At 39.2% G+C, this 25627-nt stretch overlaps 1 protein-coding gene across 1 annotated transcript in view; it reads left to right on the top strand.

Annotated features, from left to right (window-relative positions):
• The first annotated feature begins 693 nt into the window (after positions 1–693).
• Positions 694–25627, top strand: part of LOC139718677 (plexin-A4-like) — a 311060-nt gene continuing 286126 nt past the window's right edge. The window contains exon 1 of the mRNA XM_071630135.1: positions 694–817. The gene's annotated coding sequence lies outside the window, so the exon portion shown is untranslated. The remainder of the gene's footprint in view (positions 818–25627) is intronic.

Genomic DNA, 25627 nt, shown 5'->3' on the forward strand with positions numbered 1-25627 from the left:
CATACACTCTTACACCTCCTTCACAAATGTAAAATACGCTAAATAGGCGGAGATTAAAAAAGATGATTTATTCATTGTCATTGGCAGTTGCCGAGATTAGAAACAAACGTAGGCAATTTTGTTCACGTTGCATTCTTTTATTTTCTTGTTTTTTTAACATTCTTTGTGTGCTTTTGTCTTTACGGATACACCACAATATTACTAGTAAGCACGACTTGCTCCTTATCTGTACCTGCACCCCCCCCCCCCCCCTTTCGAAAGTCATCTCCACTCCTGTGGGCACTGTTTACTCCAAGGTTTAACGTAATTAGTTGTTTACTTTTATTGTTTCCGTTCGTTGTCTTCTATATTCCATAATAATATGATAACATGATAATATCGCTATAACTAAACCGCCATGCCCATGGCGGATTGCCACTACTCAGCGAGAGTCAACCTCATTCAAAAGCGAAGCCACTGGAAAAATGAAGACAGTAGGCGCGAATCTTACCCCCTTTTGACGGTGATCTATCAAGCGGAGCCCGGACGTAATAGGGGCAATAATGTCAACAAAAAGAGTGTTTACACAACTTCATTGTGCGGTAGGCGTGTAGCCGTAGACAGACTGCACGCGTATTGTGCGCCGTAACACCCAAATTAACTCAAGCGCTACACGTGTTGTATGTGTTATGCTGGCGGGTCGTAGAAAAGTGCCGTGGTGTGGGTAATCAGCGGACGAGCCGAGAGAAGGATCTATCAAGCGAACAGCAAGACCATTGGCAGTTACTTGAGTACTCTTACTTATGTCCGAAAGTTACATTTTCTGCGAGAACACGTGGTAAGTTTGACGTGTGTGCTGTACAGCGATTTTGATTACTGTTGATGTCAATCATAATCATGTCGACTTGACATGAACTTGGCGGGGTGACCGCATTTTCGTCTACGTGCGTTTACCCCCTACGAGCCATTCAGCGGGTTTCTTGTGCACACCCTGCCTTACTCGCCCGGGCGTACCCACCTGCTTTTGATGGGTATTGAATAGGGCAGGCGAAGGGTGAGTTTAGTGCAGTGGTTTCACGCTTTTGCTGGTGTCGAATGACATGTGACGTGGCGTTTTAAACAGAAACCCTTCTCACATTATTCATTTTATCAAGTTATCCGTGATGTTTCCATGACTTTCGACTTCAACAAATTAGTAGGTATAGGTTTCTCTGGTGTAATTACAAAAAAGAAAAGAGCTGGTGTCTGCATACATTACATTGTTGCATCATCAGAGACAGTACTTTGTGTTTTTGTGTTGTGTGTGAGTAAAATGTAGTACACCGTACACTGTAGTTCTGTAATTACTATGTTAATGGTCCCAATTATAAGCCGTGCTTCGTGGGGTCCATAACTATCATTCACGTATTGTCATGTAGACATGCATGAATTACAATCATTTTATTTTCACATCAATTTGTCAATCAACAATATTAATCAACAACATATTTAATTTATTTAATCAATTAATGATTGGTTCAAATGATTTGAATTGAATTTGAACTTCTTCTCCCAGAAGGTAGCCACCTGGTATTTAAACAGTGCTGTCCATGATGTACAAGTATTGTATCAGTAATATGAAGTAATAATAATAATTATAATGATTGCAATACAGTAAGTCTGTGATGATAATGATAGTAATGATATTAATATTTATGATAATGATGATATTAGTAATAATGATATTAATATTCATAATAACAGTAATGATGATGATGATAATAATAATAATGATAATAAAAACACAAATAATACCAATGATGATAGTGATAAATGTCAAATATATTGTGCACAAACACACAGAATACATCGTACAGTATGTGGTAGTCATGACCCATAAATGATTTGTTTTGACCATTGCCACTTGTTACCAAAGTGCCCCCCCCCCCTCCCCCCAGAAGAAAAAGAAAAAGGTGAGCAAGATGTGAGATTCTGGGTTATTGATATCAAACATTTTGACTTGAGATTGGGAGTATCCCTGTGCTCTGAATTTCAGGAAAGATACTAACATTGTCGCATATTGAGTATTTAGTATCCATTTTAATGTTTGAAAATTAGTCATTCCCTATTTACTTTGTGAGTGAATAAAAAAACAACAACCAACAACTACTATTTGAATGTTGCAAATACAGTGTTGGGTATCCCTTGTTCTACATGTAGGCCTACTTTTACATCTGAAGGTGTCAAATTTTAATCTACACACCTAATATGCAATGGTAGATGTAATGGCGTCATTGCTTTGTATTAAAGTCACCCATTGACCTGCATTGCAAATCTTCACTACCTGTATTACTTTTTTCTTTTTTTTTGTAAATTTATTTTTGTCATTGTTGCAATGTTGTATTGTACCTGGCCATGTTCGTGATGTTGACTTCTTGGGGTTAAGGGGTAATGTTTGGTAAATCAGTGATCAGAAATACAATATTTGTAATTAAAATCCCAGACACAAACCTGTGGAAGAGTAGTAAGATGCAATGACATCTTCTTGTCATATCATTTGCATATTTTGATTGATTAACTCTTCATGATGAATTCCACATTATTTTTGGTATCCTTCTGCAAAGCTTCAAGGAAATCTCATGCAGCGAAATGCATTATATTCCAATGCCAAACATTGAGCCGTAACATTTATAACATTTTTATTTAAATCATTGATAAGCATCGTCAATGATGATTTGAAGTACTTTGTTGTGGAGTCATCCAGACAAATGTTGCCAGCGGGCAAGTGCAATCAAAGGGTTAGAGTTTTCCTGAGGCGGAGTTTAAATTCTGTCCAATGGCAGGGGGTGGTTATTTGTGTTCCACATTTCACAAAATTGCCAATTGCTAGACTTGGATCAGCTGTTGTGGAAATGAGTCAAATTGTTATGAGTTGGATCCTGCTTTTCAACTTCGCAGCATTCATTATCCATTCATTCCATCTTTGAAAATCAAATTAATTTAGTGGAAATTAAACTGAGACAGAATGGGAGATCAATATTGATGCTGCATAGATTATTTAAGTGCATGAATATTGCATGACAAGTGACTGATTAATTATGAAGTATTTGTAGCAGAAATATGCAGGAGGCCATTGCAGCTAGTTGTGTTCAGTGTGGATGGTGGCCTTAGAAGAAAAAATATAGGAGGAAAAATACCTGTTTATAGTGTGCACATGTGGGAATGCCTCATTTGGATGGCACAATCTCATGAATTTGCTTGTGTTGAAATGAACCATAAAGGTCCTGCTTACCTTTGGAACAGTGATTTAAAAATGTTCAAGATATCACTTTTGATGCATATGTGTACATCAGTTGTATCACAAAACATCCTACCATATATATATATATTTGTGTGTTTGTGTGTGTGTGTGTGTGTGTGTGTGCAATAAAGCCTAAATTATAACCTAGATATCACTATTTTTCTCATTAAACCATAACTGTAGACGGTTTAGTCCAGAAGCCTTTTTTATTATAACTATTGTTCACATTTTGTATATTTAACAATACGTAAAGGGCAAGTTCACCTTCATAGACATGTGGGTTGAGACAATATTAGTAGAACACATCAGTGAGAAATTGAGAAAAATCGGGCAATCCGTTCAAAAGTTATGAATTTTTGAAGTTTCTGCTCCATCACGGCTGGATGAGAAGACTACTATAGTTTGTGATGTCACACGTGCACAACAATATAAGGAAAGAATAAAGAAAATTCAACATATTTTCACTTTTCTCGCATTTCTGTAACAAAAGAATACTCAACCTCTCTCTTTCAGAAGGCAGGGGGACTGATATTACCCTTAACATACATCAGTAACAAGTTGAAGAAATGTGCACTTTATTCAAAAAGTAAAGTTTTGTGAGATTCTCTTTTTATTTTCCTTATATCGTTGTACGCATGTGACATCACACACTGTAGTAGTCATCTCATCCAGCAGACACTGCGCAGATACTTTAAAAATTCTTAACTTTTGAACAGATTATCCGATTTTCCCCAAACTTTCACTGATGTGTTCTACTAATATTGCTGCATTCACTTAAACCACATGTATATGAAGGTGGACTTGTCCTTTAACATTGATTATACTGGTTCAAATTTTTACATTGGTTGTTTCTATCCCTAACTCACATTTTAGAACTATTTTGAAGCACTAATGCTGGCTTTTTGTTTCATCTGAAAATGGAAATAAGCGTATTGAGATAAATGTCATCTGGGCTTGATGACAAAGAAAGAATACATGTAGTGTTCTCTGTATTACATACATATTGTAAGTCGCTTCATACAACTCATCAAGGGCACATGGGGGGTGGTTGGAGGGGAAGGGGGGGGATCTGCATACACTGTAAGTGGTTGATATGGGAAGTTTGTGTTGTTACCTTGGGACTGCACACAGTTGATAAATCCGAGACCTGTGTTTGAAGGACAAAAAAATTGTCATTACCCAGAAGTAGGTGTCGCCCAGGTAAGTGTTTTTTCGCAGACAGGTAGGCTGTGTTGGATGTGAAGAGATAAAAAAAACAAAAAAAAAAAAAAAACCCAGTCTGATCCATGCAATTTGTGTTTGAAGTGGAAGGGGTGGAGCATATTGAGCATATTGAAGCCTTGAGACAGAATCCATCAAAGAGATTTGTAAACTGTGGGAAAATAAGTATCTTGAAACAAATCATCTTCAGTACAGTTGGTCCTTACTAATTACTGCACAATATTTGAGGAGTAGCAAAGTCATCCTGAAGAAATCTGAAGTACACATATTTTGTAGCTTTATACTTCCATGATTTCACCTTCAGTAGACCTCTGCATTCCTGCTTGGGAAATTTTTAAATACTCTTGTTTCAATGATTAAACAAGGGAGTAAATGTGACAGTGCACCTCAAAACGAACATAAAGTCGCACACACTGATTTTGCGTGAGGACTGAAAATAAGTGAAATGGGTCAACCTAGCCGATCTTGACCTTTTCATATTTTCTGAAAGAGCGGGTCTTCTTTTACATTATGCTAAAATTTGGTATCATAAAACGGGCAGGAAAGTGTGTTTTTTTAGCAGTTTATCTCGAACATTTTTGGTAGAATACTGTGATCAGGTGTGTCTTTAGAATCCCTTTTTCCTTTCTGAAAAACCTTGTCCACACTCTTCACTTTCAACTCTAATAACTTTTGAAGGGATAATGCTACTGCTTTGAAAGTTGGCATTAAGTATGGACAGAATGTGTTAATGAGGCATGCTTAATTTCAGTTTAATCTGATAATCCCTTCATTGTTGTTACTCTGGTGGTTTACTTCCTGTTTTTTGTCCCATTCATCGCACAGCCAGCACGGTTTGGTAAAGATTAAGCGCTTGAATAGACACTGTACTTCAGAGCCTCTTTTCTCAGTTCACACTTTTCCTGAGTTTGTGCTTTCTTTCCAATATTTAGATAGGTTAGGAGAGTCCATTTGATTTGAGTTATACATCATTTTAAAGCTTAAAGTCTGCTCTTTTAGAATATGGTCTTAACTTAAAATTCATGTCTGGCGACTTTTTGTTTGTTTTGAGGTGCAGAGTCACAAATAAAAGATTCAACAGAAGCTTAAAGGGATAGTATAGTTTTGGTTGAGATGGAGCTGCAGGTTTCCAACTTTTTTTTTGGTAAGATAATGAGAAATTTCAAATAAAATATGAAAGAGCATGTAATTCTAAGAGGGATTCAAAGTTTATTGAATAAAAATTGGTTTTGAAATGGCAGAGATATATCCAAAACAAAGGGATCCTAATAAAATGGGGGACCTAGCTTTTATTAGGATTGCTTTGTTTTATTTAGCTTTTGGATATCTCAGCCATTTCAAAACCGATTTTCATCAAATAAGATTTGAATTACTCTTAGAATTGTATGCTCTTTAAACATTTCATAGAGTGGTTTCTAAATATCTTGCAAAACGTTATAAGCTTAATCCTCATCTCAACGAATACTATACCATCCCTTTAATCACACTTTTTTGATGTTGAAAACATGAATGTTTCTGGACTGCCTTTAAAGACTTCTCACTCACAAAAGAGAACGTTCTCCAGTGACATGATCTAATGACTAGGATGCCATTTTGATATTGGGTTCCCATTATCCCATCAGTTTGGACACAACATTATTTATTCAGTACACACAATATGTCTGATTTACCCAAATCTTCACTGAATATTGTACTTACTTCACTGCTTTCTTTGAAATTTGTTGTTTCTACTTTTGTGGGGGGGGGGGGAGATGGGGCTACCACTTTTAATTTGCCAAGAGGACCCTGTGGTTCCACGAGGGGCATGAAATATATTCCTCTCTTTCAACCCCCCCCCCCCCCCCCCCCCCCCCCCCTTCAGAGAGAGTTAGATAGTTTAGAGTCCATAGTCCACTTCATCTGACATTAAATGCATCATGACATGCAATATGTACATATTCATTGCGTGGAACACAAAGACGCGGACTTGAGTTTCGCGCGAGGGATGATGACTTGAGGTCGGGATTTAGCCGGCAAGATTCGGTTTCCGGAGCAGAGACTATCCTTTCAAATCTCCGGCCACATACTGGAGCCGTGGTCTGAAAAAAAAAAGAAGAAGAGAAAAGAAAAAAAGAAGGAAAAATGAAAGCGGCTCAGATTTCTGATGAGGAATTTCTCACTCTGAAGAATGGCTGATTTCCTCCCAGAATTATGCGTATTTGAATTTTGAATTTCAAATTTGCTCTTTGTTCGGGTCGTATGACTGAATGTTCAGGACTGAATGTTCATGAGTGACACGTCCAGTGACTTTGGGGTGGAAGAACACAGGAAACATTGGTGTTGTTGAATTGATACACATATTGCTTTGTCTTGTAGATGTTGTAAAATCAATGTTGATATTGTTTTTGTTTTTGTGGGTTTTTTTTTTTTGGTGTGTTTACAATAAAGGGACACATTAAAGGGACTGTACAGCATTGGTTGAGGTGGGGATTCATGTTTTGAACATTCCTAAGTGAGATAATGAGAAACCTCTTATGAAATATGAAAGAGCATGTAATTTTAAGAAGGATTCAACGTTTATTTGATGAAAATTGGTTTTCAAATGGCTGAGATATCCAAAAAAGTGATGATAATAATAAAAGGCGACAGGCCATGCCTTTTATTAGGATCTCTTTGTTTCACCCTGTTTTTGGATATCTCAGCCATTTCAAAACCGATTTTCATCAGATAATTTTTTGATGCCCCTTAGAATTGCATGCTCTTTGACATCTCATAGAGTGGTTTCTGAATATCTCGCAAAACATTAAAAGCTAAATCCTCACCTCAACCAGAACTGTATACACCCTTTAAGATGGGCAGGAAAAATACCTTGGTACAATGCATAGCAACCTGACAGTGTAATTGGAGAATTGAACAGTTTGCAGGTGTTGTGGATGCAATAAGATACACTTTATATTCACAAAGCAAGGAATGTGCATATGTGCATGTTTGTGTCAGATTTGTTAAAGATATGTTTTAGTCCAACATTACATTGAATTGCGAAGGAAAGTTTTCCTTATTCATAGAAATTCAATACGTGATGCTACAATGCTGTACATGTATGCCTACAATGTGATGTTTATTTCAGCCTTCAGTAAACGAAGAAGATGTACATATAACACACAAACTACAGTAGGAAGGATAATCCTTACCCATATCAGGGTGCTACATAACATAAAAAAACAAACAAAAAACACTTCCCCAGTTGGGCAAGCAGATCTTCAAATTGTTGCAGAACACTTGCCTGAACATGAATTTTATTTGCCTGAAAAGAAAGCCCCAAAATATAATAATAATAAAATGATATAGAAAATCATGTGTAAGTCAAGGGCTTGATTATAAAACACAATCATTTGAATGCACAGCACACATTGATTCACATATACTTAAACACATTGGAGTAACAAACTTGATTCGATCGAGTGTTGGTGTTGCATTGCATTGGGGCTTCTTCATCATGCAAGTGTTGGAAAGTTGCTGAAATGAAATAAAAATGCATTGCATCACTAAATGGTCCCAGGAATGGATGACTTGTGGGCTTGTAGGGGATGGGGGTGGGGAGAAGTTAAAAAAAAAAAAAAAAATTGGCTTAAACTTTGTACCAAAACACTTGCCTGACTTTGATTTTCTCTTGTCCTGGGCAATCAGGCAAGCGCTTACTGGTATAGCACTTTGCCCATATAATACCTTTTTTCTTTTTTCTTTTGGTAAGATCAGCGTCTATACTTTCATACTTGCCATTATTACAGACTTTTAATGGTTTTGAGGTGCGATGAAAGGTAAATTCCAAATTATGAAGTGGGAAAAAAAAATACCATGACATCAGCCAACAAGAAATTGTGCACCCATGCAGATTGTAATCAAACTAGCTTTTTCGACGGCAGGAGCATGCCATTCATTCATGGAATATGTGTAATGTTCATGACAAATCAATGATATCTAGACCTCATTCACCAGTGAGAGAGAGAGAGAGAGAGAGAGAGGGGGGGGGGGGGAGAGGGATAGAGGAGAGAGAGAAAAATGAGAAAGTAGTAAACAGAACAAGGGACAAAGTAAGAGCAAAAAGGGAACATCCCTCCCCTCATCAGCATAATCTATTTGGCGAGTGTCTCTTTCACAGGGCCATCTGTTTACTGTAATCACGTAATGGTGAGCATGTAGCACCCATTCTACCAATTGTGTGGTGCTGAGAGGCGGTATTGATCCCCCCCCTCTGTACCACTTTTTGTTGCCCACTTCGCTCGGCAGCCAACAACGGATCGATTACCCCCGACTGGCTCGTGGCCGCAGGATGGATGGAGATGAACGGGAGGATGGTGCCTGGCATCAGATGCAGGCCCGCATCATTTTGGAAATATGCATGTGTAATGCAGGGCGCATGCTGCGGAATTATTGATGCCGGTCCTCAAAATGGGGCTTGATGAACATACCCCTTCGCCCCTCTCCTTCGTGAAATGGGAACTTAATAGGGTATTGCTCAACATAGTATGACACCTTCTGTGTTTTGGAATGAATTGCTGGCTCCGATGTGCGAGATGATTATCTTTTCGAAAAAAAAAAATCCTCCATCTGTGGATGAGGTATCTGTTTTGAAAAAAAAAAAATTCTCCATCTGTAGATGAGGGGGGCATCGTTACTCCCGTGTGTATTTGTGCAAACTTGTGGTATCATTGCTTCCCAGAGCCACTGGAATAGAACCAATGAGCTGCTCTACTGGATGCGGACTGTGCAGTTCGCTGGGTGATCAATAAGAATTCAGCTCACGGAGGCAGGATTTCAAGGCCATCTGGCAAACATGATATCTCTCAATATTCAGAAGGCTCGGGAATGGTTCTCTGTAATTCGGCTCCAATCCTTTGTTCATTTGGGTGGGAGATCAGCTTGCTTCGTGCAAAATTTATTTTTCTTCAGAAGGATGCAGTATTCGATTGCATATTAACGAAGGGACAGGGTCATGCCGTCTCTAATAAACTAACGCAACTTTGTATCCGGCAACTCCTCTTCCTTCGCGAGTCCTTGATTCCGTCAGTCTCTCATTTGTTCACAATCAATGTTTGTGACAGTAACCTGCTGTTTAATACCCCCTTCTTTCCCCTTTAGTACATTTGCAGAGAGTAGAGCCAAGGAGGTATACCTCCTCAGTTAAGCCAAGCTGCCTTAACCCATTGAGGACGGGCTGATTTTGCTATCACACACATTTCCCATAGACACTTGCCCAAGTATACTCAGGGACTCGTATTCGATGGGTTAAAGACAAGCTTTTAAATGAGGATTAATGCGCTGGTTCCTACAATATATGTGATGGACTGATCCAAGCCTGTTTTCTAATGCATGAAATGGACAGTTGTATTGATTGTGACATACATCAAGTGGGTTCAAATTAAGTAGCATGTATATTTGGCAGGGCACATTGTCTGTGGGGTTTTGCACACCTAGTTGAGTTCTTTTTGTCAACATAGAAGGCTTAACCCAACCCCCCCCCCCTCCGCTTCTGTTTGTGAAGTAACACCAGTGAGTGAGTGTGTGTGTCCAAGACAGGATCCATTTTGGCCCTAATCTATTTACGAGCAAGTCCTCAATGGGAGCTTGTAAATTGGAGCAAGGAAAGAGAGTTGTTAGGAAGAAGATCTTAGCAGTATTGATGATCTGTTCAGTAGAGAGAGCCGGGGGGGGGGGGGGGGGGGGGGGGGAGGACAAGATACCTGTATACCTGTGAAGAAGGTGCTCCTCTACAATTGAAGTCCCGCTATTCACTAGCAAGTGGTTCTTTTCTTCCACTAAAGTCCAATCACAGAGTGTGGCGGTCGTGGTACCTTTCTTTGTGTCCATTCACCTCGATGCTCCTGTATTTAGAACTCCTCTCCCCCCTTCCCCACCTCTATTCTTTTTGCTCTGAAAGTAACTGGAAAGGAAGCTTTCAGTGAAAGCCACTTATTGTTTGCCAACACTGCATGAGGGGGGTTGTTCACACTGATCTGTATATGACTGCCCTGGGAGGGTGAGTGACCAGTTCACTATCATTGTGTGAATAGCACCTGTGCTTCAGGAGACGGAGGCTATTTGATGAGTAGACCAAGTGCCAATATACACCTGTAGGACAGATCATTGCAGTGGAGTCCTATGTCCTCCCTTCCTCATCCCTTGATGATGTACCCATGTAAATCTAGTTCACATGCATGATTTTGATAGCTATGACATGACTGTTCAAGCTGTGGATATTGCTATTACAAGTCAAATAACTCCAGTGTCCTCTCTCAAGTATGAGCAATCTTGGATAGAGATTTTGGTGTGAAATGCCCCCTTGCTCTAAGCTGTGCCTGGATTCTGATCTGTGAGCAAACAGCCAAATGGGATTTACTCTCTTGTTAAAATGCTCTATATAAATCACCCCCTAAGAGTTTACAGTAGTTCTTATCCTAACACTTACCCCCCCCCCCCACCCTTTTGACAGGAGATACAAAGAAGGTATCCCTTAAATACAAGGACATTGTAAATTCCTACTACTGATTTACTTTGCAAGAAGTAAAAGCTCTCAATCAATCAATTTGTATTTCATTTCGGGCAGCAAAACACACTTGGCCTTATTTCTAGGCTAAATTGACATTGTCACAGCACTTCAACATGGTGATGTTTCAGTCTGGTTTTTATTGGTTAGAAAGAAACTTTACCTTTTATTTGTTTCTGCCTGTTACAAAGGCACTAAACCATCAGGTAATTAGAATTTTAATTTCTCTCCCACACTTCAAATTTGAGATGCCATCTCCAGGTATGATATATATTTTTGGAGGATTGGGTAAGTGGGACCTACACATACAATGTTCATACCTTCAAGCTCAGTGATAGAGCAATAGATTGAAGATTAATTCTCTTGGATCCGTGACTTCAAAATGCCATTGACACTGTGCACAGACAAGTTGCCAACGGTGGTGACAAGGTTAATGGAAGGAATAAGTGAGGAGTACTGCATACAGAGACTTCTCCAACCTCTACGTTTTCTAGCAACTGGATATTCTCCGGAGGGCCTGGACCCCCTTGCAAATGCATCACAAGCACAAAGTTGGACCCTGGGGTCTAAGCTCTGAGGTTACAGATGCTGTCTGGTGCTGTCTCAGCCTTATTTTGGAACATAGCAAAACTAGAATTGGGCGGAGAAGGCTAAATTTTAGGGGCAGAAAATGCATCTATCTTAAAGCAGGAGACATTAGGAATAGGAGAAAGTCAAACTCAAGCTTGAGATTTTATGCTATTGGCCTCAAAGTGGGAGAGTTGGAATCTCTGTATCACCATCTCTCTCTCCCAAAGCAAGTCATTTTTATGTATACACCAGTGTCTCTCAAAATGACTCTTGGCTGGTATCAATGATATCCCTCACAAGCAAAACATTTGTGACAAGAACACCTCCTTTTTTGTGAGAGGATTTGGGAAAGGGGATGGAGGCAGTGGGGAACCCATCCAATACCACCACCCTTGCATTAACTCATCCTGTCTTCTCCCAGTATGACCATTCATTCCTTGACATCTCAGTGAGAAGAAACCATTCAGGTCCTGACATGGGGAGGATTTCTTCCTTTTGTTGCGAGAACAAAAAAATGGATTGGTGGGGGGAGGGGTGGGGGTGGGGTTGGAAGAAGGGAGCGAGGCACAGAGGCGGGAAAGGAGATGCCCAGTGCCTTTTAGGCCACCTACCGGTTAACATGCTTTCTTATTTCTCCTTTTTTCATACATGTGGATTCAGGGGAAGCAGAAAGATTAGTGGAATACTGGCTGACAGTTTTAGGAAAATTGGACTGCGAAAAAGTTATGAATTTGAAAAGTGTTTTTTTTTTTTTTTTAATTCAAGCTTCAATCTTTAGATTCTTGGAGGGTTCCTCCTGTAGAATATCTAAAAAGGTAGGGGAGAGGGCCTTGAAACTGTAAGGAACTTCGTGTGACTGTGAAAAAGAATCACAGATCAAAATGACATATATCTCATTATTTCATATATGGCCCAATTTTTAATGCAGGCACACAAATCTTGAATGTTGTTGTACCTTATGGAGACCTTGAAGAGTTGCCTCAAGAAATTGAGCGTACTACAAAGTGATATTTCAGTGAAGAAAGGTCTTACTGAAAGCTGGATGGTGGTTCTAAAGTGCATTGTCTCTCCATATTTCTCATGACATACTATGTTGTGGTCTTCATATGATTCTTCATTGTAGAGTAGTGGTAATTTAACAATGATAAATTCCAAGTGGAGGGATTGTACTGTAGTTGCCAACAATAAGTAACCCACAATTTAATTCTCATTGTTTTTAAAGTCAAACCAGTGAGAAGTATTTAGAGTGATGATATCGTAGCCTCATCTTCTTTGCATTTATGTGGTCTGTGACCAATATTTCTGTTTCATGAAAAACATGTGAAATCTCAAATCTCTACAAAGTCATTGTCTGGTGTTTGATTGAAATGAACTGTTTCCTGCTAGTCAGTTTGGTTGACTTTACTGTATTGTTTTTGCAAAGAGTGACATGTTCCCTTTTATCTGTAATTGACTATTGGCAGGACTAATGTTGAATGCTTTGTTTGTGAAGGAAAGTGAAGATGAAAGGTGTTAAAAAAAGAGTTTATACAATGAATAAGGCTGACACACATTTCTCTGACCCACTCCCACTGTTTTGTTCTGGGGGGCATTTCATGAAACATTTTGTGCGACAAAGTTGTCGGACAAATTTGCTCTTAACCAATTAGATGCAAGTATTTCTGTAGCTTGTAACAGTTTGTCAGAAAAATATCCGACCAAAACGCTTCATGAAATGCCCCCCCTGGAGTGTTGGGACTGAGGCTGGTTTGAAGTCCTGTGGTTTCTACAATTAGAGTATCCCATGTGATTAGTACCAGTGGAGTTTGTTTGGTATATCTTTTTATCAGCTGGGAACAAAGAGGGGTGTTTGAAGTTACTGAATACCAGGGAGTGTCTGTTAGTAGACACAAAAGATTTACCATTATAATCCTTCTAAATAAGTTCCCTGGTTGTGACAAGAGTGGATCAGGGGCTTGGCTTAGCGTAGCGCAGTAGCAGGCCGACAAAGATTGGTTGTAGTAGTGACAAATAACTGCAAATTAACTAACAGGCTTGTTTACAGCTGGTTGTCAAATTTGGGTTAGCCTGGCCTCCAAGCTTTAAGAGACAAGTAAAATTCTTTGCTGTTTGTCTGTAGTATATTAGTGTAATATATCCCTACATTTGCAATGTGGTTTCATTGGGGCATAAGTATTATGTGCCACATATTCATACTGCTCTCTTTCTCTTTGTATAATTTATGTATAATAAAATTTCTGCCTATGTGTACAGCATTTAACTTTATATTCTGTATTTTTTCTGATTTCGTGACAGCAGCTTCATCGAAAACAGATTATGTGTCATATGCCAGTTAGTTCACTTAATCCCAAATTCCAGATACATACTGTACATCCCTTGCATGTAACGAGGTGGAAAACAAAACCCTTTGTTGCTATAGAGAAGAAATCACAAGGATAGACTGCTCAGGTGGGCTTTTAAATATCTTGTGCAGGGCATCTCTCACTTGTGAAGGCAATGAGGAAAGATAACACACACACATACAAACACAGGTACAGTATTTTCTCTCTTTTTTAGTACAGTATTCCCATTCATCAGGCACAGATAACCTGCCAATGTTGCACATTAGCAGTGCCGGAATGACGCAGTAAGATCGGGTTGACGGCTAAGACTGGCTTCATCCAAGAAGTCAGTGACCCGGAGCATAACAAATGACTCCTCGTAGAATCGTATAACGACTGTCTGTTGCGAGTCCATGATGTGCTAATGTCCTTGAGTTTCACCGAGCACATCTATAAGAGGAAGTGACTGGAATAATTTATCTTCTCTGCATGCCACAATTATTCCATGTTGAATTAATGTGAGGAGTATAATGCATAGGTCCCATCAACTTCTTTTTGTGTGGGTATTGTAGGCGAGGGGGTTGTCTTTGAAATGATCCCTGCATGATACATTTGTGAGCTTTGATCATCATTACAGTTTGTTTGCGTGCTGCAGGGGATGAACGTATAAAGAGAGAACGAAGACTATGTACAAGAATGAATGTTGATGTGAAGGCTTGTAGCAATCGTGTGTGTGTGTGTTCGTGTGTGTGTGTGTGTTTGTGTGTGTGTGTGTGTGTGCGTGTGTGCTGGTATACATCTAGAGTGTACACCCCTCAGAAGATGAAGAAGATAAATGAAGTCAAATTAAAAATGAATGTTGATGTGAAGGCATGTAGCAAGTGTGTGTGTGTGTGTGTGTGTGTGTGTTAGTGTATGTATGTGTGCATTTGTGATCAAATGACAAAAAGATTGACAAAAAAAAAAAAAAAGTGTGCCGGAATACATCTAGAATGTACACCCCTACATATGAAGAGGAGAAATGAAGTTGCATGTACTTATCAATAGTATTGAATTCAAACAGAGCCTAATACGTTTGTTGTTGTTCATGGGACACCGTGGGATGCTTTTGCAGATGACACTAAATCTATACCACTGGCTTTTTCATCAATACAAACGATTTTACTTGGCTTCCCCAATATTTGAGGCCCCATTCCTCCTCAGTCAAGTACCATGAGGAACATTCCTACTTGAAGCATCGTCGCCATGGTAACAGTGCGGCAGCTTACGAATTGGAGATGGCCCTGACCAGATCGTCTGTATCTGAATTCTTTTCTCTCTTTTTTTTTCTCCCATCCAGATTGTGTCTTTGAAAGATAGAAAGACTGCGAAGCATGTATTCCAATTAAGTGTGCTGATGATGTGCCAGAAACAAATTTTTGCTGGGATGTTTTGTATTAACTACTTCATCTTTTTTAATACAAAGAACCGTCAAATTGTAAAAGACATATGTACATTTAAAAGCATAACATTATTCCCCTTACCTTCCAAAGGAGGTACAAATCAAGTGCTCTCTTTCACTATGCTTGAAAAATTAAAAAAAAAATGGGGAAATCTCTGTATACAGTGTATGTTCTTTGTATCGTTCTTCTCATGTGACATCACAGGGAATACTGTAAAACATGATATTTTCGCGGCATGAAATTTTCGTGAATTGGAGCCGACGGCCTTTTTCACGGCATGAAATTTTCGCGAGTTGCTTCTAACATTCAATGCGTATAGTGTAGACAAGAACTTTCATGTGCATTTTAATTTTGCAGATCTTGGCTCTCGCAAAATTTGCGAAATTGAAATGCATGCGAACATTCCTTGTTTTACAGTAATTTTCCTGGTATCACATTGCAATTTGCTGTGCATTTTTTATATGACTGCTATACAAAATTTCTTGTGTGTAGCAGGTTTTTTTTTTCTTCTTCTTTTTTTAACATAGGACTGTACAGAACTTTGTTAAAAGTAGTTAGCCATTGATCAAAACTGCTAATCAAATTTGAGAAGTAAAATTATTCCCTGCACCACAAACTGTTTGAGCCTTCTCATCCAACAATGATAGCACATGAATTAAACCCAAACTGTGGGAATTTCATATTATTTGAATGGATTGTCCAGCTTTCCTCAAATTCCATGGATATGTTCGACTAAATAATCCTGAATTTACTGTATCCACATCTGGACAATTCTGTGATTACAGTAGGAAGACATGACATCAATAAAAGAAATGTTAGATATCACCTTATGACATGGATGTTCAGAAATCATAAAGGTCTTTCAAATTCGGCACAATTTATTTTTCATTTTCGTTGATTTTTGTGAGATCTCAAACCATCATTTAAAATGTACCTGTGGAACTGGAGTTACTTTAGACAAATTTCACATTACTCACCATGACATGACTAGCAATGCTTTTTGGGTCTACAGCTAAAGAATTATGGGTCCAACTACCAGAAATATATTTGCTGGAACATTTGTCATGATGCTATAATTGAAATTAATGAAACACTTTGTATGAAGTATTTTACATTTTAGCTAACATGTCGTCTTAAAGCAATGATTTTTCTTTTATGTCCCTTTTTTTTTGTAACATTACTAACCGACCTTTTAAGTTACCATGGCAACCCTAATATTTGTTTAACTCTAATCATTCTTTTCTATATCATAGACCTGGGAAGGGTGAACATGTTGTAACATGATTGTGACTTAGTAGGTGGTGATTTTGTAGTAAAAGTACATACAAAAATTTGCTCAAATGTAATGTTACTAACTACAAATTGCGTATATGTACACAACTGTACATAGAGGGTAAATCCCCCCCCCCCCCCCCCCCCCCCGTCACATTTCAAGAAAGACTTTTGTCTCCTCCTCAGGTGACTTATTTCTGAAGGTGGATATTTTCTTTTTTTCCTGGGAGGTGGCCAGCATGACTAAAGATTCAGGCAGGGCACAGTTAAGGTTACAGGGGCATCCTTTCTTCAGGGAATGTTGGATAACTGCAAAATCTCTCTCTCTAAAAGAACAGAATGCAAGCACTCATCTTTTCCGGCAGAGAATGAGTCGATGCGTGAAGGGAATGCTGCAAAGAAAGAGCTTAAATTTTTGCAAAGGTCAATTTGTGGTTTGTCTTTTTTTCCCTTCTTCATCTTCTTCATACTGCATTTGTCTTTGTTTTGCTAGTAGACTTAAAAAAACATACAAGTTCACACACCAGGCGCAGACTGCGACTTGGGATGGTTTGTCACGCCAGAACATTAGCCTTTGTCAAAGACCCTCTTGGCTACAGTTGTCACGAGAGAAGCAGGATGCTACATAACTTTTTTTTTAACCGATTGCCAGGACGATCAAGCAGATATTCAATTGTTGCAGAACATTTGCTCTCGCAGAGCATGAATTTCACCTGCCCGAAAAGAAAGTCCTAATATATGAGAAAATGCTCCAGAAAATCACTTGTACGTCAAGGACTTGATAAAACAAAATTGTTTAAAATAAACAGCATGCATTGATTCATACACTTAAAGGTCCTGTTTACCATTGGGAGCGGTGATTTAAAAAATGTTCGAGATATCACATTTGATGCTTATGTGCAGGTCAGTTGTGTCACAAAACATCCTACCATATAAGAATTTTGCAATAAACCTAAAATATAAGGAGATATCACTATTTTTCTCAATAAACCGTAACTGATGCAAAAATCAATGTTGTTTGCCACTGTTCACACATGGCTATTTGATTACGAAGTCAAAAGGAAAACCTTTCAGCATCGGACTTGCATTTAAACGCAAAGTAACATGCGATTTGGGTGACTTGCATTTAAACGCAAAGTTTATTGTAACGGGGCCCAGGTCACCTATTCCGCTCTCTCAAAATCGCTTTATTTCACTAGCGTTTCGTTGCTACCTGTAGCTCGCGCTTGATTATGCATGAACTTAAATATGATTGTTGCTATTCAAGATAGAGTAAGCATGTACCAACAACAGAAAGAGTGAGATTTTGATTGCGATTTGAATCACGATCCAATTGCGCATAAGATGACAAAATGTCAACTTACGCATAAGTCCACACATGTGATAGACCCCGTTTACAGTGCGAGGCTCGGCCGCAGCCGTGCCCAGCCCCGCTTCAGTGTAAACGCGCAAAAGGCCAAATGCGAGGCCAAAATTGGCCTCGCATTTGGCCTCGCTCTGGAGGTGGTCTCGGCCGCGGCCAAGCCGCGGCCAAGCCCGGCCATTTCTTGGTGTAAACGCAAACTGGCCCAAATGCGCGGCCAATTGCGCGGCCAATTGCGCGGCCAATTTCAGTCTGGCTTCCAAACCCTCTGCCTGTAATATTTCGCTGTTCAGGATATTAACCCCCTCAATGTCGAAACCTAGTATAGTATAAGGTGGTTTTGTCCTGCAAAGGATTTTTCCTTCGGCAAAGGCCTTTGCCCGAACGTCGACTTCGTCGCCACGGAATTCATTTGGCAAAGGGTCTGAAAACCAAACAATACCAAATTTCATATGTTTATAAGCAGAACGCCACTACGACAAAATATTGAAAGGTTTGAATCAAAAGCGCGGCCGAGCCCAGCAGTGTAAACGGACAAAATTGCGAGGCTCGGCCATGCAATTGAGGCCGGGCTCGGCCGTGGCCGAGCCCGGCCCCGCACTGTAAACGGGGTCTAAGTCAACATGTTTTGCACAGTCCTGATAATGGTGACTTAGGTGAGGTTGACTGTATGCAGAAAAAAGATATTGTATCCATGACATCAAATTGCAGTGGAGTTGTCTAGGTTTTGAAATGACGGCTCTTTTTAAAGGGACTGGTGTAAATCAATGATGAATAACGGATAATTTTTTTTTTCAAGTATGTTTGTACATAGCAGTGGGAGCATTGTAAAATCAGGTTCTCCTCTCCTTTCATATAATTTGCATTGTAAGTGTGTCATATTGACCAATCTCGCCACTCTGTGACAAACATATTAAAGTTTAAACTTGCATGACTTTCGTACTCTTTAGTGTAGTTTAATGAAACTTTAATACACCACTCACCTCTTGTGTCTCGGATCCCTTAAGAAAAGTTGCCCAACACGGAGTGGATTTCCTCATAAGCGTTGCCTTTATTCGTCTTCATTATGACACCCCCTCACAAAGACGGGAAACAATCAGTCCTGTGGAGTGCACTTTAAAAATGTGATGCAAAGAAAGTGTGTCCTGGGGTGGAAACAACATGGCTTTCATGAGCTTGCATCTTTATTAGTGCATCAAATCCAAGCTTTATATTGATGGCTGCTCAAATTAGATTTTTTTTTTTCCCAGGGAAGGAAAGCAATGAAAATTCATCCCCATGGTCTCTGAAGAATTACCAAAAGAAGTCAAAAAAAAAAAAAAAAAACCTCAACCAAAAACTAAAACAGAAAATTGCAAGCAAAAAGAAAAAAGCCTGGTAAAGTCAATTTCATATTTCCCTGTAAATGACATATGGTGCATGATATGTAAGGATGATTTTTGAGCCAACTGCTGGATGATCAAAGAAAAACTGCAGTTTGCTATTTTGCTTTGTAAATTGATGATATTCTGATCCATGTTAACATTAAGTCCATTTTGTTAACAAGGCTCAGTGGTTTGTGATCCGTGCCTAGAAAGTGGACCGACTTTAATACAGACTTCAATCCCAGATTATGTGGATTAGTTAGCCATTTCTTCAGTGGTGAACAGCTTCACTTGTCACGAATGTTAGCAAGTTTTAATGACCAGTGCAATATATGTGAGTCATGAAATAACTGGGAAAGTATACTTAATTTTTGAGTGACATCAAATACTCAGCAAAATTTGACCAATTAGGAAACTTGGAAGTATTAACATTTTTTGTGACATTGACATTGACATTGACATTGACATTGACATTGTTGGCACAGGTTTTTGTCTGTATTGATTGATAATTTTTGTATTTTCAAGCTAACAAGCCTACCTTTTTGTTACACATACACACCTGCGCACCCAGACACATACCCCCTCTTTCTGTGTATATTATGTGTACCCCTCTCTCTGTTTCTCTGCTTTTTATGATATATGTTTTACTTTGTCTGTCTGTCTGTCTGTCTGTCTGTCTGTCTGTCTGTCTGTCTGTCTGTCTCTCCCCTCAATTCTCTGTGTCTAAACTTTTTGAGGTAGTGTTGCAAGTGTACACACAATCAATAAACTGGGGCAGCAAACATGAATTTTGAAGAAAGGTAAACAATAAGTGAGTGTGGTGTCTGTGTTGGTGTGGTATGTGTGTGTGTGTGTGGCGGGGGGGGGGGGGGGGAGGGGTGGCTTGAAGATAGCTAGGGGAATGGAGAATCTGAACGCTTGTCCCTTGGTGTTTTAATGAATGAGTCACTGTGCCATGGCGCATTTTCTGAAATATAGTGACCAGACTCTTTGTGCGGATCAGAAATTTGGGGACAAGGTGTGAAGTGGACAACGGAATCGTGCGTGGAAGGATGGAGGTACGCGTGTGTCCTTTGGAGCGGAGATGGTGTTAGTTTGCTCCTTTGTCATGGAAATTTTCCTTCGTGAATACCGAAATGGCAAGTATTGTAGCAAGAATAATTCTCCTTTTCTTGGGGGGAGGGGATAGGGATAGTATGGTTGAGGAGAATGCCATTCATTTGCTGTAAAGTAGAGTGTGTTTGCATTCTGATTGCAGTATTTATTTTTGTGGCAGGTGCACGTTTGCTTTGCTGTGTAATAACGATTTTGCTGGCTGTCATCTAAAAGAATTAAAGAATTTACAACAACCACACCATGTCAAAGCAAAGAGGAATTACAAATGGATACAATCACTGCTCCAAAGTTGCCATATATTGGGGGAATGTTACCCTTACTGCCACGTCAGACAACATTTTGCTACGTCCAACCTCTGGCCGATCTGCCAGTGGAAAAGAAGACCATGCAAATATGTGTTCTGCTTCCACGTGTCTGTTTGTCACCAATTCTGTCGACCTCTTTTGTTCGGCACAGACTGAATTCAGCAGTTTTCCGTCCCTAATATGCGGGGATGAAACAACTTTCTGTCATATGGATGGGGTGACCTAATTTTTACAATTTCAGCAAGATCCGCAGAGCTCTGCAGATCAGGTTTCTCGAACGCTTAATCTTCCTACGGGCTGCATTTTTGCTCACTTGTGTCGGTCGCAAAGATTAGCCGTGTCGGGGGTCATCCCATGTGACACCGGTTACACACTCTCGCGGCGAGTAAGAAACGCTCACTATTCTGTGGAGCTTAGGGTGTACATTGATAAATTTGCTCACTCACTCATGGGGATTGGAGACCGAAGTTGGGTTTGGTTTTTCGGGAGGTGTAAAAGACGCGTGCCCGGCTGCAAGGACGTGCGGTAGTTGGTTCCCCGCAAATATGGACATTCCTTTCTTTGATGGAGGGGGGGGGGGTGGGGGAGCGGCAGTTAAGTAGGATGTTTGACAACTTTCAACATATTTGATCAGGCAGAGTTCAAATTAATCAACTGTTTATCTGACGCGGTAAAACATTAAAATTCGGTCAGCTGATATCCTTTAAAGGGTAGATCTCTTTTTCCTTCCGTGCCACCTTGATGTATGGGCTGTGGGAGTGATGTACCAGTCATGGCCTCTTATGGTGCCGTAAGGTATTGTATATTTCCTGGAGAAAATGAAATTTTCTTTTCAAAGTTTATAGTTCTAGTTTTAATCTACCAGATTTATGAACCCTTCAGTGAATTGATCTTCTGAGACTTGGGAAGTGATTCTGTAAACCAGTCTTTGAGAAGGGGATGCCCATCTTTTTATACCCCCTCCCTGATGACATTATATACTAATGATTTATGTCGCACATGCCATTATTAGGGCTTGCTCTTGGTTAATGCAATTTTTTTTTGCTCAGATTTGGGGTACAATAGAAAAACAAAGAGGCAATTTACTGAATTATATGCCCCCAAAAATCTAAAGATTACCAGGTATTCACAAAACAAATGTAATTTGTGAGCAATGACACGAATCTTGTTTGTTCAAGGGATGGTATAAGTATTGGTTGAGGTGAGGATTCAGCTTTTAACGTTTTGCAAGATGGAGAAACCACTTTATGAAATGTTAAAGAGCGTACAATTCTAAGGGGAATTGAAAGTTTATTTGATGAAAATCGTTTTTGAAATGACTGAGATATCCAAAAACAAGGTAAACCAAAGATATCCGTGTAAAAGTTCTGGCCTGTCACAATTTATTTGGATTGCTTTTTTTGATATCAGCCATTTCAAGACCAATTTTCATCAAATAAACTGAATTCCTCTAAGAGCTACATGTTCTTTCATATTTCATATGAGGTTTCTCATTATCTCACAAACACACACACACACAAGTTGGGGTTCGCTTGGATGTGAAATACAAGAGACATGTATGATATAGATTTTTTTTTTATTTCAATTTTCAAATGTGTCTATGGAGAATTGTTTAATGGTGTGAGACCTTTGTTGTTGTTGCACTAGATTGTGAGGTACACAATGTCACCTCTTGTCAGCACCTATAAGTATAAGAAAAGCAAAATATGGATCTAGAATGACTTTATGTAATGAGTGTAGTGTGAATATCTAAATTCTATGCAGACCTTTATATTAAAGTTTGTTCCTGACAAGCAGAAGCTGGCCCCAAGACTTGCCCAACAGGGCAGCAACTATATAAATGCTACTGGACTTCTAAGTGTAGAAGTGTATGAATATTGAGGCTCGGTCACAAATACCATTAAGAACTGCTACGAACGCCATACGAACGATTTGTAGACAATTTCGTAAGATCTTCTTAAGAAGGCCGTACGAAACCAGCGTTCGTAGATCGTTCGTAGACCGTTCGTAAGTTCGTAGCCTGGTCGATGGTCTTGTCCAAGATTTTTTTAACTTCTTACGAAACCCTCTCCTCGTAAGGTGTCGTACAAACATTGTAACAACTACGCAAGATTTTGCAGGGTTGAGAGACAATTCTTGAAGCCTTAAATTCTTACGATGATTGTAAGAACGCCTTAAGTTGTTCATAGAGGACTCTTACATCTTTCGTAAGAATGCCTTACGAACAGAGACTCGTACAGCGTCCTTACGAACAACTCTTCGAGTTTGTAAGGCGTTCGTAAGGAACTCGTAGGGTGTAGGTACACAATTTGTTCTTGTGAATTAAACAGCGTTCGTACAAAATTCGTAAGAAGGCCGTAAGAATCTGTGCCCCATCTACGAATCTCTAAGAACTCCAGAATTTGTACGAACAGTGACATTCGTATGAACGCATCATTCGTACGAACCTTTGTGACCGTAGCTTTAACAAGCTAACTGCTCACAGCCTCTGACTGTGTCCACTAGGGATAAATAAAAGAAAAGAAAAATGGCCATAAACCTGAATACCCTTGTGAACTGGGTGAACTAGCCTACTTTAAGGACTGCCTAATGGCATGAGACTGCTCATTTTCAATGCAAACCATGCTTTGTCAGTGCACCAGTCTTGAACATGAAACAACTACTGTAAAACAAGGAATGTTCGCGTGCATTTTAATTTTGCAAATTTCGCGAGAGCCAAGATTCGCGAAATTAAAATGCACATGAAAGTTCTTGTCTACACTATACACATTGAATGTAAGAGGCAACTCACGAAAATTTTGTACCGCGAATAAGGCCGTCGGCTCCAATTCGCAAAGATTTCATGCCGTGAAAATATTGTGTTTTACAGTATGTCAAAGAATGTCCGATGGCATGAGGCTGCTCATTTTGAATGCAAACCTAACTTTGTTCATGCACTGCCCACTGGTCTTGAACATGAAACAACTGATGCAGAATGATATTTTGAGATCTATTTTAACACAAAACAGAACATATCTATGAATTACAAGTGAATGAAATATGTGGCACACCGTCATTTGCTCTGAACGATGAATGACTCTGAGTACTTGTGGCTTATAATTTTCTGAGTTGTTTTAGACAGTAGGCTGATTTTAATGGATTCATTCTACAGGGTGCCAAAAGACATTGAATTTTTAGGTTGTCTGCCTGTCTCTTGTTTTAATGAAATTAAGGAAAAAGAAAGAAAGAAAACAAACAAACAAACAAAAATGTCCAGTGGGTTTCTTGGTACCCGATCCATGAAATGTTGATGTGTGCTAAATTTAGTGCGAGTAAAATACCCCAAGGGGGTCTCTTAACTTCACTTTAAGTAAACATTCAATTTTTCTGTTGTAACTTTATCTTTGAATTTCTTGTGATAATGTCATTTGGTTAGAAATAAATATATACTGAAATGAATAAATTGACAATTAGATCTTTTTTCATAATGTATGTGTTGAAAGGTCAAAGGTCAAGGCCAAAGGTCTCTCTTCTGCACAAAAGTTATTTCCAGTCATCACTTCAATTACCTATACAACTTTATCTGGTATTGATGTAATTAGCAGGCAGTGCAGAAGTATATTAACAATCATTTCATAAACCCAATAGTGGTGATAGATCAAGGGTCAAAGGCCAAGGTCACTGTATTTTGATTATTTAAGCATGTCTTTCTCCAGCCACAAATTCATCAAGGAATGTCCAGTGCAGTACTAATAGTGTCTGGCAAGAAGGTTAAATGAACAATTTTGCCTAAATAGATGGAGGTGAAGAAGTAAAGGTCAGAAGTCATAAATATTCAGCAAAAATCTTTTTTTTTTTGTTAACTGAAACTCTACTAGGAATAAGTCCAGTGACCATGTTGTTTGGTATTGGACAGAGATATAGTTGAAATAGTTCCCTTGTGCAGATAAGGGTTTTCACCAATGTTTGCTCCATGGTTAAGATCAAGGAACTTTATCGAAATATAAATAAAGAGTGCGAGGCAGGGGAATCAATTTATGCCAGTGAAATATGAAAGTATAAAAGCAGTTTAAATATTAAATGGCCTTGGTCTTTTATTAGGTTAATGTGTGAAGAAGTGTGTCTACAAGTGACAATGTCTGATGCCCTCCAAATATTATGCCCCAGTTGCTGCCAAGTTGATTAAATATGCTTTCATATGTTTAGTTTAGGAGCAATATGAAATAGACTTCATGAACAGAATCCTGACTTATCTCCTCAGAACATTGATGTATTACTTGCTTTGTCCAGTTGGTTGGTGAAACACATGCAATTTCTTGATTCCTTTTACTCTGTTTTTTAGAGATAGAGCAGCATCCATGGATTTGATGGTGATGATCCAACGACCTAGCTGCACTGCAAATACTTGCATTACAGAAAACCTTTAGTGTCATCTCGTTGCTATGGTTTCAGCATCCTGTAGCTGCGGTCTCCCAGAAGTCGAGCCTGCCATTTCCCATTTATCCTGTCTCCCCTCATCGGCCTCTTTCAAATGAGCAGGGATAACTCTCAGGGTGTTAATGTATGCGGTCCCCTCCCCCCTCTCTTTCTCTCTTACTCCATTTGTGGTATGGATTACTGTGAGCACCTCCCCCTATAAAAAGATTATGTCACTCGTAACAAAGATGTTTGAAAAGGTAAAACTATTCACCGTGGTGCAAAGAGTATAATACAAGGGGAAATGCAATTCACTGATGTGTAACCCACCCCAAAGGTATCAAATGCATTCAACTCGGCAAATGCAAAGATGCATCAGGACTTTTGTTTTACATGTGAAGAGGTTCAATTATAGCCGCAGCCTATTTGGAACGTCTGCATTTCCTGTTTGAAAAGTCTCGTTTCTGTAATTTACT

Source organism: Diadema antillarum, unplaced genomic scaffold (genome assembly GCF_040938485.1).
Source record: "Diadema antillarum isolate AM-2024a unplaced genomic scaffold, OU_Dant_1.0 scf00000098, whole genome shotgun sequence".
In the NCBI taxonomy this organism is placed as follows: Eukaryota; Metazoa; Echinodermata; class Echinoidea; order Diadematoida; family Diadematidae; genus Diadema; species Diadema antillarum.